The sequence below is a fragment of the Equus asinus genome, chromosome 7 (genome assembly GCF_041296235.1).
Source record: "Equus asinus isolate D_3611 breed Donkey chromosome 7, EquAss-T2T_v2, whole genome shotgun sequence".
Classification (NCBI taxonomy): domain Eukaryota; kingdom Metazoa; phylum Chordata; class Mammalia; order Perissodactyla; family Equidae; genus Equus; species Equus asinus.
The window spans coordinates 48114829-48132403 of record NC_091796.1 but is presented as its reverse complement, the minus strand read 5'-3'; the positions used below and the strand labels follow the sequence as shown (position 1 = coordinate 48132403).

Below are 17575 nucleotides of genomic sequence, written 5' to 3'. Positions count from 1 at the left end.
GAGCCTCCCGCGACGCAGGCTGGGCGGGACCAGGCGGGCGGGGTCCTTCGAGTGCCGCGGCGCGGGGTCCTGAGGGGTTCGTCCAGCTACCTGCCGGTCTGGAGGGACGAAAGGGACTCCGAGATGGAAAGAGAGAAGGAGGCGGGTAGTGCATCCAGAGACCCTATCAAGGCAAGGAGATGGGGTGCCCTGAGGTCGCGGAGTGGGGAGCCCGAGGGAAGGCGAGCGGCAGGAGGAGATGATCAGGCAGAGCGGCGGACAGCCCCCAAGGCCTGGTTTTTTTTCCGCCGCCGTTTGAAAATGAGTTGGGTGCCGCTGCCCCTGCCGCAGCCTGGGAGCTGTTCTCGGTGAGCGGTCGCACCGGCTTTGTCCTCAGCCGAGAGTGATGCTGCCGGGCCGGCGCGGGTGCGCCGCGCGGTTGCGCCGCGCGGTTGGGGCGCCTGAAGCGGGGAGAATTGGCGGCGAGGCGCCGGCCTCAGCATGTCGCTGCCTCTGGGGAAAGCCTCTGAGCTGAAGCAGCTCATCCACCAGCCGCTGAGCAGGTGCAGCAGCTGAGCGCTGGCCTGGGGTCCTTGGGCGCGGCCGACTATGGCGCCTGTTTGCCGGGGTCTTGAGCAAAAGCTGTGAGAAGCCCAGCACAGGATGGGCAAAGCTTCGGGTTTGAAGCCAGAGGAACTTTAGTCTCCATGAAAGAGCAAGCGCAGAACGTGCTAGTAAGAGTCTGAGGTAATAGAATGGTGTTAGCGTTATAGGACAGTTGTGGAAATGAATCGTTTATCGAGCGACTTCTGGAAGTCAAATTGAGTATATAAGTTGTGTTTGAAGCATACACCACATCTTTATACATTCATCAGTCGATGGGCACTTGGGTTGCTTCCAGGTCTTGGCTAGGTGAATAATGCTGCACTAAACATAGGGATGCGTAACTCTCTTTAAATTTTGATTTCACGTTCTTTGGATAAACTCAGTAGTGGAATAGCTGGGTCGTATGGTATTTAAATTTTTAACTTTTTGAGAAATCTCCATACTGTTTTCCATAGTGGCTGTACCAGTTTGCATTCCCACCAGCAGTGCATGAGGATTCTAGTTTCTCCACATCCTCTCCATCTCTGTTGAGGCTTTCCCATGGGCTATGAGGCAACTTGGAGAGCCAAGATGTACCCATGGAGGGCCGCCTCTCCCACTTCTCCTCTCAGAGCCAGTGTGGTCCTGCACCTTGGGTCACTGCCGTTGAGGGAGGCAGAGGAAATCCTCTTACCTCTTTCCACTTCCTCCGGGGTGTCCAGCACTTCCACCTTCAGACATATGGCTTCCTGGGTCTCTCATCCATCTTTTGTGTTGTGTGAATGTCCTCTGTTGGCATATGAATGTCCTTTTCGTTGTATCTTAGAGGGGAGAGTCTAAGGGAAGAGCTCACACCACCATGATGCTGACATCACTCTCAACAGAATGTTTTTCCATTTTGAGTTAATTTTTATCAAGGGTGTAAGGTCTGTGTCTAGATTCACTTTTTTGATGTAGATGTCCAGTTGTTCAAGCACCATTTGTTGAAAAGACTACCTTTTCTCCCTTGTATTGCCTTTGCTTTGTCAGAGATCAGTTGACTATATTTGTATGTGTCTCTTTCTGAGCTTTCTATTCTGTCCCATTTATCTTTTTGTCTATTGTTTCACCAATAACACACGGTCTCAGCTATGGTAGCTTTATAGTAAGTCTTGAAGTTGTATAGTATCAGTCCTCCAAACATGTTTCCCTTTATCCATATTGTATTGGCTATTCTGGGTCTTTTGCCTCTCCATATAAACCTTAGAGTTAGTTTGTTGATATCCACAAAATAACTTCCTGAGATTTTGATTGGGATTGCATTGAATCCATAGATCAATTTAGGAAGAACTGACATCCTCATACTGAATCTTCCTATCCATGAACATGGATTATTTCCACCTTTATTTAGTTCTTTGATTTCTTTCATCAGAGTTGTTTGTTTGTTTTGTTTTTTTGAGGAAGATTAGCCCTGAGCTAACTACTGCCAGTCCTCCTCTTTTTGCTGAAGAAGACTGGCCCTGAGCTAACATCCATGCCTATCTTCCTCTACTTTTTATACCTGGGACGCCTGCCACAGCATGGCTTGACAAGCGGTGCCATGTCTGCACCCGGCATCCGAACCAGCAGACCCCAGGCTGCCGAGAAGCAGAACGTGTGAATTTAACTGCCGCGCCACCAGTCCAGCCCCAATCATCAGAGTTTTATAGTTTTCCTCATGTACATATTTGTTAAGATTATACCTAAGTAGTTCATTTTTGAGGGTACTAATGTAAATGGTCTTGTTTTTAATTTAAAATTCCACTCCCACATATTATTACTGGTATATAGAAAAGTGATTGGCCTTTGTATATTAACATTGCTATGCAACATTGGTATAATCACTTGTCAATTTTAGGAGCCTTTTTTGTTAATTCTTTGAAGTTTTCTAAATAGACAATCATGTCATCTGCTGAGACAATTTTCTCTCTTCCTTCCCAAATCGTATACCATTTATTTCCTCTTCTTGTCTTATTGCCTTAGTTAAGACTTCCAGTATAATATTGAAAAGGAATAGTGGGGTGGGGACATCCTTGCCTTGTCCCTAATCTTGGCAGGAAAGCTTTTAATTTTTCACCATTAAGTTTGATGTTATGTGTAGGTTTTTTGTAGATGTTCTTTATTAGTTGAGGAAGTTCCCCCTCTCTTCCTAATTTGCTGAGAGCTTTTTATCATGAATGGGTGTTGGATTTTGTTTCATGCTTTTTCTGTATCTGTTGATATCATTATGTGAGTCTTATTTTTTAGCCTGTTTATGTGATGGATTACATTAATTGATGTTTGAACATTGAACCAGGCTTGCATACCTGGCATACATCCCACTTAGTCATCATGTATAATTCTTTTTATACATTCTTGGATTCAATTTGCTAATATTTTGTTGAGGATTTTTGTATCTATGTTCATAAGAGATACAGGCTATAGTTTTCTTGTAATCTCTGTCTGATTTTTGTATTAGGGTCATGCTGACCTCATAAAATGAATTAGGAAGTATCCCCATTGTTTCTGTCCTCTGGAAGAGCTTGTAAAGAACTGTTATAATATCTCCCTTAAATTTTTGGTAGAATTCACCACTGAACCCCTCTAGGCCTAGTGCTTTTTGGTTTTGGAAGGTTATTAAGTATCAATTCAATTTCTTTAATAGAAATAGAGCTATTCATATTGTCTATTTCTATTTGTGTGACGTTTGATAGATTATGTCTTTCAAGGAATTGGTCCCTTTCATCTAGGTTATCAAATTGTGGTCACAGAATACTTTATATCCTTCCTTTATAATCCTTTTAATGCCCAGGGTGTCTATAGTGATGTCCTCTCCTTCATTTTTGATTTCAGTAATATGTATCTTTTCTTTCTTTTTTCTCAGATAGCCTAGCTAAAGGATTTTTACTGATCTTTTCAAAGAACCAGCTCTTGGTTTCATTGATTTTCTCTATTGATTTCCTGTTTTCAATTTCATTCATTTCTCTTATGTTTATTTTTTCTTTTTTTCTGTTTACTTTGAATTTAATTTGCTCTTCTTTTTCCTTAGATGAAAGCTTAGATTATTGATTTTAGATCTTTATTGCTTTCTAATTTTTGTATTCAGTGCCATAAATTTTATTCTAAGCACTGCTTTTGCTCTAGCCTAGAAATTTTGATTTTTTTTTATGTAGTTTAAAATATTTTTTAAATTTCTCCTGAGATTTCTTCTTTGAGCCATGTGTTAAGTGTGTTTTTTAGTCTTCACATATTGTGGTATTTTCCAGCTGTCTTTCTCTTACTGATTTTTAGTTTAATTCCATTGTGATCTGAGAGCAAACATTGCATTATTTCTATTCTTTTTAACTTTTTAAGGTGTGTTTTATGGCACAGAATGTGGTATGTGTTTGTGAATGTTCTCTGTGAACTTGAGAAGAATGTGTATTCTAGTATTGTCAGATGAAGTATTCTATAGATGTTAGTTGTAGCAAGTTGATTGATGATGCTGTAAAGTTCAGTTATGTCTTTCCTGATTTTCTGCCTTATGGATCTGTCCAATCCTGATAGAAGGACGTTGAAGTCTCCAAGTATAATAGTGGATTCGTCTGTTTCTCCTTGCAGTTCTGTCAGTTTTTCCCTCACATATTTTTGATGCTCTTAAGTCTTCTTGGAGAATTGACCCCTTTATCATTATGTAATGCTTATCTTTACCTCTGATAACTTCCCTAGCTCTGACATTTGCTCTGTGTGAAGTTAATATAGCTACTCCTACTTTCTGTTGATTAATTATTAGCATGATATATCTTTCGCCATCCCTATACTTTTAATGTATATATATCTTTATTTTTAAAGTGGGTTTCTTGTAGACAACATATTAGTCAGGTCTTGTTTTGTGATCCGCTCTGACAATCTCTGTCTTGCAATTGGTGTATTTAGACCATTGACATTTAAAGTGATTACTTATATATCATTGGATTACGTTCTACTATATTTTTAATGTTTTCTATTTGTTGCCCATCTTCTTTGTTCCTGTTTTTGTCTTCTACTCTTTTTCTGCCTTTGTGATTTTAATTGAGCATTTTATATTCCATTTTCTCTCCTTTCTTAGTTTCTTTTTTTTAATTTTCTTTAGGTTTGCCCTAGAGTTAGCAATATACATGTACAAGTAATCCACATCCATTTTCAAATAAGGCTATACTGCATCACAGATAGAGTAAGTACTTTATAACAAAGTATTTCTAATTCCTCTCTCATGTCCTTTATAGCATTGTTGTCATGCATTTCATTTATACGTAAACTATAATCATCAAGTATATTGTTGCTGTTACTTTGAACACTTACCTGCTAAATCAATTAAGAATAAGAAAAATAAAAGTTTTTATTTTTACTTTCATTCATTCCTTCTCTAATGCTCTTTCTCTGTGTAGATCCGAATTCTGAGTTATATATAGTTTTCCTTCTTTCTGAAGAACATCTTTTAACATTTGCAAGGCAGGTCTACTAGCAACAAATTTCCTCAATTTTTGTTTGAGAAAGTCTTTATTTTTCCTTCACTTTTGAAGAACAGTTTCAGAGTACAGAATTCTGGGTTGGTGGGTTTTTTCTCTCAACATTTAAAATATTTCACACCACTCTCTTTTTGCTCACGCGGTTTCTGAGGAGAAATCAGATATAGTTCTTATCTTTGCTCTTCTATAGGTAAGGTGTTTTTTTGCTTTAGTTTTTTTCGAGACTTTTTCTTTACTTTGACTTTCTGAAATTTGAACGGTATGCCTAGATCTAGGTTTTTTGGCATTTTTCCTTCTTGGTGTTCTCTGAGCTTCTCAGATCTAAGTTTTGGTATCTAACATTAATTTGGGGAAAATTCTTGGTCACTATTGCTTCAAATATCGCTTCTGTTTTCTTTCTCTTTTTCTTCTCCTTCTGGTTTCTCATTACGCACATATTACACCTTTTGTAGTTGTCCCACAGCTTGGGGGTATTCTCTTCTCTTGTTCTTCAGTCTTTTTTCTTTGCTTTTCAATTTTAGAAGTTTCTGTGGTCATATCCTCAAGTTCAGAGATTGTTTCCTCAACCATATCCACTCTACTAATGAGCCCATCAAAGGCATTCCTTAGTTTTGTTACAGTGTTTTTGATCTCTAGCATTTCTTTCTGATCCTTTCTTAGAATTTCTTTCCCTGCTTATGTTATCCATCTGTTCTTACATGTTATTACTTTTTCCATTAGAGCCTTTAGAATATTAAGCATAGTTATTTGAAATTCCCAGTCTGATAATTCCAATATCCCTGTTATATCTGAGTCTGATTTTAATGCTTGCTCTGTCTTTTCAAACTGTGTTTTTTGCTGTTTAGTATGCCTTGTAATTTTTACTGACATCCAGACTTGGTGTACTAGGTAGAAAGAACAGCTGTGAAAGATCTTTAGTAAGATGATAGTAAAGTGTCAGGGGAGGCAAAGGCATTCTATTAAGTGCTATGATTATGGCTCATTCTTTTAGTGAACTTGTGCCCCTGGGCTGTGACCTTCACAGTGCTTCTCAGTAGTTCCCTTTGCGTGGGAGAGGATGCCTGCTGGGAGCTAGACTTGCGTATTTTCCTTCTCCCAGATTGGTTAGGCTCTGATAAAACCCGAGCAGGTTAGGCTCTAGTAAAATAGTGTTTTCTTGAGAGCAAGCCCGTGTAAGAAGCACAGAATCTTCTGGGTGTATTTCAAGTGACTACTAGCCCCCAGCTTGTTAGAAGCCTGAGGAGACTTTTTTCTCTAATCTTTACTCTGAGGACCTGGTAGGGCTCCTGGAGGTAAAACTCACAAAAGTGTGGGGGTCCCTCTAGGACTAAACCCCCCTGGAGTTTTTAAGTCTCAGACTTGTCCATACTGAACCTCCAGTAATTTGCCAATTACAGTTTAGATTTTCCTACCCTGGTGCTGGTTCTCACAGAGATTTCTGCTCATGGGTTTCTGCTCTGATGAGCTGTCACTCTCTGTATCCACCAGTTTGTCTCTGTAATTTGGGGGCAGCAGTTTGCCCTGTGACCTCAGTTATCTAACAAAGCTGAAATGAGTTGTTTTTCAGTTCATTCAGCTTTTTACTAGTTGTTAGGACAGAATGGTAACTTCCAAGCTCTTTACATGCTGGACCATAAACCAGGCGTCCTCTCTAATTTTTTATGATCCATTTTTAGGTGTTGGTAGGATATTTTATTATTATTATTAATATTATTATTACTACTACTACTACTAACGGTCTTTGAAATTCATGTAGTCTAAGTTTGGAGATTAAAGATTAAAATATTTCAGATACACCATTTGTTAAAAATCAACATGGAAAATAAATTTACTTGTGTCTTTAGATAAGATTGCAAAGAAAGTTGCTTCTACTTTAGGAGTTTCTCTGCACAAAATACTTGTATTTCATTAAGCTCACAAAGTTTTTCTGACAGTTTTCAAAGTTTTCACTTGAAAAAAAAATACAGGTAAAAAACAAAGCCCAAAAGAGAAATAAACTCTAATTTATCCGCAGTTATTTTCAAGCCTCATTTCTAAATCTGACCTTTCTCAACCTTCTGTAAGTATGGGCTACCGCATTTAGCAGTGAGTAAGAATAAATGAAAATCTCAAGCAACAACTCAAAACCTCCATGACCAGGCAAACTACTTTTGAAAAATAGGTTATAGAAAAACTCTCCTTACTGATGCTGTGGCATGATGACAATTAATTCAATTAACAAGCATATTGAATTTGTGTAAAGACTAGTGGTATAGTGGTTAAGATTCAGTGGTCTCACTACCCTGTCCCAGGTTTGTTTCCTGATCAGGGCACCACACCACCCATCTATCGGTTGTCATAGTGTAGTGGCTGCATTTTGCTGTCATCCTGAAAGCCATGCCGCTGGTATTTCAAATACCAGCAGGGTCACCCATTGTGGACAGGTTTCAGCAGAGCTTCCAGACTAAGATAGACTAGGAAGAAGGACCTGGCCACCCACTTCTGAAAAAATTGGCCATGAAAACCCTATGAATAGCAGCAGAGCATTTTCTAACATAGAGCTGGAAGGTGATAGGATGGTGCAAAAAGACCAAGGGGGGTTCCACTCTGCTGTCCGCAGGATCACTAGGAGTCAGAGTCAAGTTGACAGCACTAACAACAAGGCATTGACTAGGTGGTAGTAATATAATCCTGCTTTTTCAAAGCATAATATTTAGTTATGGGATGATAGAATGTTCATACTTGAAAGCAATTTGCTGATAATTATAACTTTTAAGGAAATGTAAATTAAGAAAATACTTACCAGAGATAGCACATTGTTCTAGAATGAGTATGTTTGGGGTGAGAGGGATCTACATCTGGGTGCAATCCCAGCTCTACCATTTGGACAAGTTACTTCTTTGAGGCTCAGTCCCTCATCTGTAAAATAGGAAGTAGGAATAACTCTTGCAAGGTTGCTGGGATTACATGAGACAACACTTAGAGGGAACTGTCATACAGTTGTTGTGCACTATATGTTACTTTCCACTCCTTTCTGTTGGAATACAATTAAGAGTCAAAGTGCTGTTAATGGAGAACAGAAAGTGCCCACACACTTTGGGCCACACAGTGTTTTATTTTTTTAGTTTGACTAATTTGACAACACTTAAAATGTTTTCTAATAAAATCTAGATTTCTGGCTTCTCCGGGAATTTACATCTTGGACCTCCATGGGGCATCAATCTGCTGGAGCTGAGTGGCCATTTTCCCCTTCCGTTTCCCCAGTCTCCATGGCTCCTTATTGTCTAACACCTACTTTACTCACTTAGATGACCTGCCTAACCCAGGTGAGACATTTGTGGTTGAGACATCTGATGAAAGTAAAAATGTGGTTAAAGCATAATGTTAACTCAGGAAGGCTTGCTGAGGACACGTGAGCCAGGTTTTCAAGAAGATTCATGGGCAAACAGTATGTGCTTAATGGTTATGAGCTTAAAGCTGTGAGTCTCTGACTGCACCTCTGTTTGCTTTGAGCAGGCTCCCGGGAATCTTTAATGGGCTGCTTTTGTGCATAAAGATGATCAGCAATGAAGTGTGTAGCTTGACATCACTGAAATTAGTTCACAGTGGAGGATTAGAAAGAGGAATATCTTTTCTAGTACAAGCTTATTAGCTGTTGTTGGTGTACACATCTCCCTCTTTCACCACCACCTCTCACCACCAACAAAACCAAGCATATTCACTGTCGTTTCCTAACTGTAAGGATTAGAGGAATACAAACAAGGACAGAAAAATTTGGTGAATTCGAATAAGCATTTCTTCATAGGCAGGACAAAAGAGAACACTGAGGCAGTTATCTGCATAAATCAGTCTAAAGCAAATCAAAGAAATTTCAGCAAAAAGAAGATCTTGTGCCTGAATTATGGAGCTAATTACCCTCATTATCTCAGTCCTTTACTTCACTATTGCTGGCAGGACCTGGCCTGAGAATGCTTTTCCAATGAAGTAACAGATTCAGAAGTGGATAGAAAAAGTATTATTGTCATTGCAGCCGTGGAGCTTGAGCCTGAGGTTGCCTGTGTCCAGAACACCTGTTGAGAACGTCTAGGCCCAAACTCTGGTGCTCAGACTAACATGGTTGGCTGGAAGAAGGGGCTCTGAGAAGATGATCATGGTCTGCATGCTGGTGAGAGAGGAATGCCGGCGCCTCGAGGAGCCACAGTGGCTTACTTTTCAAAATCTTTACAACTTTAACACAGTCATGGAAGTTATAGATGATTTTCAGTTTTCTGTTTAAAAATGAGTCTTTTTCTTGACAATTTTTAGCAATAAAAAGGGCAACTTATTGATGAAACCCATCTGTTTTCATAGTATGCAATTATAAGATTATTGTAACTACAGGCAAGAAAGCATTTGGATTATGTGGCATTTAGAAATGATAATAAAGATTATCCGTATGATCTAATGTTGTTAGTGCCTTACATTGCATTAGCAATCACCTAATAATGGGGGTGATTTTGATTATGTGGCTTATTTTAAATTCTGCTGTGTTGTAGGCCAATCAGAGTCAAGATGGTTTACTAGAAATAGCTCACATGTTCTTTTGTAAATGCTGCCAGGTACTAGAATTAGAATAATTTAGGACATAAGATTTTTGTTGTTATGGTGCTATGGTCTTCTTAAATCTTCTCACTTTGTACCTTATCCTTGTGCATCTCTAATTCTATTCTTGCATGTCTTGGGTGCATAAAACAACCTCCTGTAGTAAAAACTGTAAAAATTTGTTTTATCCTTTTTTGTATATGTTAGTTTCCTTTAGGTTTTTATGGCTTTTGTCCAGGTATCTTTAACTTCAAATTATGAGCTTTTGGTGGTCAATGAGCAGGGTGCACAGCCCAGGATTAAAATGTCTCCTAAAGAATTGGAAATCTCTGCCTTCCTTGACCTTTCTGCATTCTCTTCCACTGAGGGAAGGAACATGGGAACTTATTCCTCTGCTGAACTTCCTAAGGAAGCCAACAAGATGACATTTTTTTACCCTCTGATCTGTTAACCAGCCTAGCTGTGGAAGTTATTTGGGTTCATTTGGGATTTGTCCAGTGTCATCACCATCTGAGAATTCAGGATATGCCCTCAGTGCTCCTGAGGCCTGAGTTTCTTGTGCTGGTTAGGCTGTGTCACAGCCTGCTCCCTGTATGCACGCCCTCCACTTAGACTGTCTTCACGCCTCGCCTAGTTTTGCTCTTTAGTTCTACCATATGCCCCTTAGATTCATCCTTGGATTATTTCAGCTTTGTTTGGAAAATATTTACTAGGGAGATCTACTCTTTGACATTGAATATGGCAATGTAGATAATAATTTAGTAAAAAGTTAATAACTCTAGAAACATCAGTAAATTATGATTGCATTGTACTAGGGTCGTTGGTCATTTTAATTTAGCTTATAGTAGGAGAAACAGAAAGTAATGTTTTAGTCTGTACACTCCTAATATCACCGTGGGTTTTTTTGAGGATAGGCAGCAGATATTTTTCATCTCTGTGTCTCTGCAGTTGGCAGAGAACCTGACCATAAATCAGTGTTATGGATGAATAAAGTTAATTCAATAGAAGTTATTCCTGATCACCGTCAGTACACATTTTAGTGCCCCATTTTCCATTCACATGCAGGTCTATATAATGAACTCTTTGTCCTCGGGGAAGGAGCCAAGGAGTGGAAGACGACAATGAGCAGCACCCAACAGGAGATGACCGTGATGGTGGACTCGACGGACAAGAGCTATGTTGAGCAAGGTGCAGACTGCGGCTAGACGTTCTCGTTCATGGACACGCACAATCTGAACGGGAGAGGTAAGAGCTGCACACCTTTCTTAGCTTCTGGTACATCTCTCTGGTTTTCCAGGATTCCAGATAGCACTGGGGGATCACAAAAACAACTCCCTAAGGAATTCTTATGCCCTATTGGTTTCTCCTGTCCCTTTGAACGATCCTGAAAGCTTCTCTAATGTGCCACAGGTTGCTTAGGAGAGATGATGTGAAGATGATAGGGACAGATCAGAGAGCACAGGAAGCCACAATTAAGTTTATGTAAAGACAAGAGCAGTGACACAAAGGCTTCTCTCTCTCAACGAGGAAAGCAGCTGCTCTCATCATCCGTTTTGTTGTTTAGAGCCTATTTGTAAGCTAGCCAGGTGTGGGATTACACTAGGGAAGCCTCTTATAAAATGGTTCACTAAATAGCAGTAACAAGTTATTGTTTGTTTATTTAGCTGACAGGTTCTGCCTTTATTATAGGCCTGTTAGTGTCAATTAATAAGTTAAACTGTATTTCCACTTCACAAGTCTTACATTTCCCACCAGGTGGTCAGCCCAGCTCAGCTCATACCTTCCCACTCCACCACTTGTGATCCAGGTACAAGGCATTATTTTAGGACACTAAGAATTAGGTTGATTATATGAAGTACAAAAGGAGTTGGGAGTACATGCCTGGTGATCTCGGAGACCTGAAGTAAATGCTGTGGTATGTGTCTAACTGTGGTTCACAGTTCTTCTGGGTTCAAGGTCAGAGGTTTCTTTACCATGTGAAATCCATGTCCACAAGCTTCCGCTTAACCCTGGCTACATAATCAAGATGTTGCTCAGCGTAGGGATGGAATAAAAGTGCAGTTACTAATACAAGTGCACATGGGCTAGGGGCCTCGTGACTGCAAGGAGCACAGAAATCCGGTCTCTGGGGGAAGAGGGCTGTTACCAGAGTGGACAGTCTGTCCTCACGTGCTGACCACCCATTTGGCTTGTTCTGGTTCTGCAGCTCTGCCCCTCCACTCCTCCTCTCTCCAGGCACCACATGGTCGGTGCCCGTGCCTTCTGCTGTGCCTTGCCTTTCCCCTACATTCAGCTAGACTTCCTAGAAAGGCTTATTCTTTCTGCTTGGAGTGGCTACCGTTGTCCGCCTTATCCCGCTTAGAGGCTCTACGTTTATTTCTTCTACACGCACTCCTGGCCCTTTAGAGGGGGAGTTCAGCAGACACACCTTTGACTCTGGGGGGCAGGATGGCACTCCTCATCCTTGGTCATTCTTCTTTGCCCTTTCATGTCATTTTCAGTGTAGATGACAGAATCTGGTACTTCAGTATACCATAAACAACATCCCATTTTGTCATTGAATTTTCTCTGCTTTATTGTAGCAAGTAGCGTATTTTCCATTAAAAATATATATATTGGGGCTGACCCCATGGCTGAGTGGTTAAGTTCGCACACTCTGCTGTGGCGGCCCAGAGTTCAGATCCTGGCGTGGACATGGTACTGCTCGTCAGGTCACATTGAGGTGGTGTCCCACATGCCACAAGTGGAAGGACCCACAACTAAGATATACAACTATGTATGGGGACGTTTGGGGAGATAAAGCAGAAAACAAAAAAAAAGAAGATTGGCAACAGTTGTTAGTTCAGGTGCCAATCTTTAAAAAGAAAAAAAAAATATATATATATATATATATATATATATATATATATATAAAATTCATTTAACTGCCAAAATAAAGCAACTTAGGATGCATTTCTTGTGGGCTGCATCCTTGTGGGTGGGAGAATATCTTCCCACCACAGACAAGGTTAGAATTTTTGTAGTGGTGATTGTTTGTTGAATGTCACTCTGAAAGGGACCACACAGATATATGTTCTCACTTTCCAGGATAACCCGTTAATGTTCCAAATTTTCTATTTCATGATGAAATTCCTCACAAATAAATTTATTTGGAATTACCTGTCCAGAGAGCAGAAACTGTCTACATTAGTAGTTTCTAGGCTTCTGAAGTTTGAACAACAGGGAGTATTTGCCTCTGGACAGGAAATTTAACTTGGCAGTTGCTTTTTAAAAAGTGAATGTATCTGTGGAAATCCACAAATGCTCATGCAAAGAGGACGGCTGCAGAAGCTGGCGCCAGCTTCCCTGGCTCGTCTGCCATTGGGCATTATTGTGCGCCTCCCGTCAGTAAAGCCAATGGAAGAAAGACGGCAGTAGGCGGTCCATTTTCCTCCCACTCTGGAGCAGTGAGTAGATCTCATCGAATCCCATACATCGGGAGTGACCCACTGGTAAGCTTGGCATTATGCTCTCTTAATGTCTTGAAAATAAGCGAGCTGTTACTGGGGGAGGAAACTTGCAGGAAAAGTGTTCATTAGACCACTAGGCTTCGCGTCCCAAACCTGTTACAAGTCTGGGGATGTTTGAGATCTTTTAGGGTTGGAAGAAAGTGAGGGCAGTTGGGAGATGAGTAGCTTTTAGAAATAATACAGCAGGAAAAATGAGATCGGAGAATTTAGGAATAAGAATGAGCATATTTGTGAGGAGGGCATCATCTGTCCACCAAAGCAAATGGGAGTCGTACACAAAAAGGGGAAAAATAGATACATATGGCGGACGGGCGTAATTTTTACAGTAAAAGACAGAAGTAAATACCTTTCCTTTTTTAAAGGTGAAAATAAACAGTTATTTTGTATCTGCTTTGTGCATTTTAAGAACCACATAAAAATGTCGGCAGGTAATAGGCAGTTTTGCTAACCTCAGGTGGTCAGGGAGGAAGAGAATAACAGAAGGAAGAGGAATAACAGGGAGGAAGGAGGAGGGTATAACAATTAAATCTTGAGTGTTTCAGGGAAATATTTCAAAGAAATATGAGCATTTTTATAAGGATTGAAAAGACTAGTAAAACAATGTGTAGGCATGCAGCTTTCATCTTAAATATAGCACATGTGAAACATCACCTTTATTTTTCATAAACCAGGTCATAGCATTGTGGAAAGTTCTCTGAGTATCCAAAATATGGGGAAGGAGAGGATTTAATTTAGCAAACTACAAAAACATTGACATTCAGAATATTCTTCTAAAGCCATGTGTGACACATTTCCATACTCTTAGTTGTAAAACATCAGCTCAGAGGCCAGCTGATGGCGTAGTGGTTAAGTTTGAGTGCTTCACTTCGGCAGCCCAGTGTTTGCTGGTTCAGATCCTGGGCATGAACCTATGCACTGCTTATCAAGCCATGCTGTGGTAGGGTCCTACATATAAAGTAGAGGAAGGTGGGCATGGATGATAGCTCAGGGCCACTCTTCAGCAAAAAAGAAAAAAAAAAAAGAGGATTCGCAGCAGATGTTAGCTCAGGGCTAATCTTCCTCCAAAAAGAAAAACTCAGCTCAGTGTGATACTCAACTTTTACAAGCAAAGCTAGAAGTGAAAATAAAAATCTAATGCATTTCTCAATTCAAAATGGTGGATGTAGGGTGGGTTTTTTTTCTTCCTTCGTGGCGTAAGAAAATCTTTTAAGTGGTAAAAGTGTTTGTCCTCTAAAGTACAAGAATTCCCCAGAGACAGTGGGGAATGGTAATATTTACCACGTAAACTTCGGTACATCTCTGCTGTTTCTTCAGTCAGGTGTACACCAGTGTGGTGTCCATGTAAGTGATCTCAGAGTGCCGTAATTTCAGGAATTAACCTCTCCACAGTCACTGATTAGCTTTTCTCTTGTTTACAGCTGTGTCTTCACCATTGTCCTTTACATTACAAACAAATAGACTGAGCACATCAGTGCCTAATTCCTATTACCAGATAACAGATTTTTCCATTGGTTCATCTCTTCATAACCCCTGAGCAGTCAGAATCAATCCGTGCTCACTTTGCTGCGCTTGAGCTTAACGTGTTGGATGTGTTGTAACCTGATGCTGTCTGTGGCTTTCTAAGGGAAAATCGGGAGGCCTTTCGTCAGTCATTTACTGTTCTTTCTCTCTACTTTCTCTGCATTGACCGTCTTGTGATGTATGACAGACCCATTTGTGCCAACTGCAGTTTTAGGTGAGAACATTTCCCTTGATCACAGTTTATTGCAGGAGCAATTTAGAAAGTCAGGGGCTACTCTGTAGGAGACTGGAGTTTTATTCTGTATGATACAGTGATTGTAAGCAGGACATGGGGGTGGTGGGGGGCATAAATAATAAAAAGACTTTTCTCCAAACAGTCTCCATTGATAAGAAGAGTTTGTCACATGTATGTTGGAAATGATACCAAAAGATTCAAATGAATAGTCCCAGTTCTAGTATTCTCCTTTTCTATGCACAGAATTTAAAGTCAGATCTGATGTCAGGGAAAAGCACAGTATGTCATCCCTCAGCTGTGTACTGCCAGGAGCTGAATTCTGTCCATGTGACAGCCGTAAATGTGAAAATATCTTATTATTTTCATTTATTGCTAAGCACTAAAAACTTCAATGTCAAAAATAGCATATTTCTACTTGCACCACATGTTAATTCAGAAAAATTATCGCTAGAGTTTTCGCCTCCTAACCCTCCTCGGAGCCACTCAGGGCACCCCTAGCATTCCAAAGTGTCTGTCACACAGTGGAATTTTGAAGGAGCTGATGTTCTCAACAGCAAAATGAGAAGATGCACTTTATAATCACATGGTTTATTGTGTGTCAGACGTCACTAGAAATGAAATAAAATGTTAGCCCATTGTGGCAGAATGCATTGAAAATATGAAATGTTCACAGAAGGGAGTTAAAGAAAACAATCCTCTTTGTCCAGTGTAGAAAGGGTGAGGAGAAATGGCGTTACCTGGCTTTGATAATCAAAGAAGTGTGACCTACCTGTTGCATGTGAGATGCATAAACAACCCAACTATGTTCTCTTTCTGCTGCTAACTTTGCTGAAAAGGAGCACAACACAAACAACTTTAAGGTGTATAAGAATTCATTGTAACGAGAATTCCATCCTCAGCACTTCGATTTCTGCTTCCTAATTCTCTCTACAGGAGTTTACAGGCTCACCTTGTTTTATTGCACTTCGCTTTATTATGCTTCTCAGATACTGCGTTTTTCACAAGTCCCTCCACCAGCAAAAAGATTTTTGACTCACTGAAGGCTGAGATGTTGGTTGGCATTTTTTAGCAATCGGGTATTTTTTAATTAAGGTGTATACATTGTTTTTTTTACACATAACGCTATTGCATATTTAATAGGCTATAGGATAGTGTAAACACAACTTTTACATGCACTGGGAAACCAGAAAAATTCATGTGACTGGCTTTACTGCAATTGCAGTAGTCTGAAACAGAACCTGCACTATCTCCTAGGTATGCCTGTATATCTTTGCAAAATTGTTTTTCCCCCTGTGCTTCTCTTTTTTCTAAGTTGTTAATTCTAAGTTGTTACTATTTTTATATAGAGGGTGATTTTTTGTCCTTAGGGTGTTTACTGGGCTTAAGCAAGTTTGTTGCCTGAGGACAAAATGACCTCAGACAGAAGTTTAAGAATAGACATAAACCAGAATTTTTGAATTTGTATCAGTTTGAAGTCTAACAAACAAAGCCGCCCTTTTAATACCAACTATAAAGGAAAGAAGGCTACGTTTTTATTCTTCTCATAAGTGAGGGGCACAGGCTAACCTCAGGCACCTGACCAATGCAGTCTACATGCAGATGACATTTGCAGAAGCTTCTGAGAGGGAAAGATGATGATTTCTTTGTGTGCTGTGGCATTCATTCTGTGGTTCCTCTAGTAGATGTTCTGTCGTCGTGGGGGCTGTGAGTGGGGAGGGCTAAAACGTGCATTGTCAGAGGGAAGAAAATGTTCATATTTCATAGCGGGATTAAGATAAGCTTATTAAATATTTTTTAAAATCACTGCTTTGTTATTATGAACACTAATGACATCTTTTAAAGTTGGTTAGGCTTCTTTACCGAGAGGGAGTCACTTGAACAGACAATTCAAGCAGCAAAAATTACACACATTGTGAAAAATAAGTCAGCCAGATTAACAAATAACTGTTATTATGTCTAGCTTATATATATACCAAGGTAACAAATGGCAGTGCTCGAGGACTGTTCCTTCCACACTGTTAGGTACAAATGTGAATCTGAATTCAGGATTAGTGAGGTTGTCACTTGAAACCATGGAAAAAAGATAAGGTCTGCCTCCCCTCTGGCACTTTGTGAGATTAGTACTATTATAATTTACCTTAAGACAAGAAGAAACGTTCTGTTGTGACTCCAAGCTCGGGCTTAACTCCTCTAGCACCTCCACCTTTTATTCTCACATGCTCAGGTACTCAGCCCTAATGGATAGAACTTTAAGATGCCTCTCCCTCGTTTTCTGGCAAAAAAATAATTGTAAAAAGAGAGATAGGTAGAACCACCCCTACCTCAAAAATATAGCACTCATTTCGATTCTAGATTTTTCAGCTGGTTCGTTGAAATTCAAGATAGTTTATTAAAGAATATAGGTAGAATTTGGTTAACTTGCTCAGGAAATGTAAATGAGAAAATGTGTCAAATACAAATAAGACTTATTTAGCCATGACTTGATTCATGGAAGTTGAAAAGGAATTAGGATACTATTTTAACCTGCTTTTTGTTATTGAGTGCTTAAATTAAACACATCCATCCTGACATGATGGGAGGATTGAGGCTTTGCCCTCTGACCACCTATGAATAGAAAACTCAACTGTAAAATTAAAGCAGAAAATAAAAACTACCTGGAATTTTTCACACAGTACTGTTGCTCCTGCCCTGTTGGCTTTTTC

General features: G+C 39.9%; 1 long non-coding RNA gene across 3 annotated transcripts in view; it reads left to right on the top strand.

The window, feature by feature from the left end:
• The first annotated feature begins 221 nt into the window (after positions 1-221).
• The window catches only part of LOC123287296 (uncharacterized), a 78134-nt gene continuing 60780 nt past the window's right edge, over positions 222-17575 (top strand). For 2 of the 3 annotated variants that reach the window (XR_011504496.1, XR_011504498.1), the window contains exons 1-2: positions 222-347; positions 10674-10853. This is a non-coding gene — a long non-coding RNA (uncharacterized lncRNA). Of the gene's footprint in view, positions 348-387; positions 727-10673; positions 10854-17575 lie in introns of those variants that run through there. The other variant, XR_011504497.1, reaches the window with a different exon arrangement.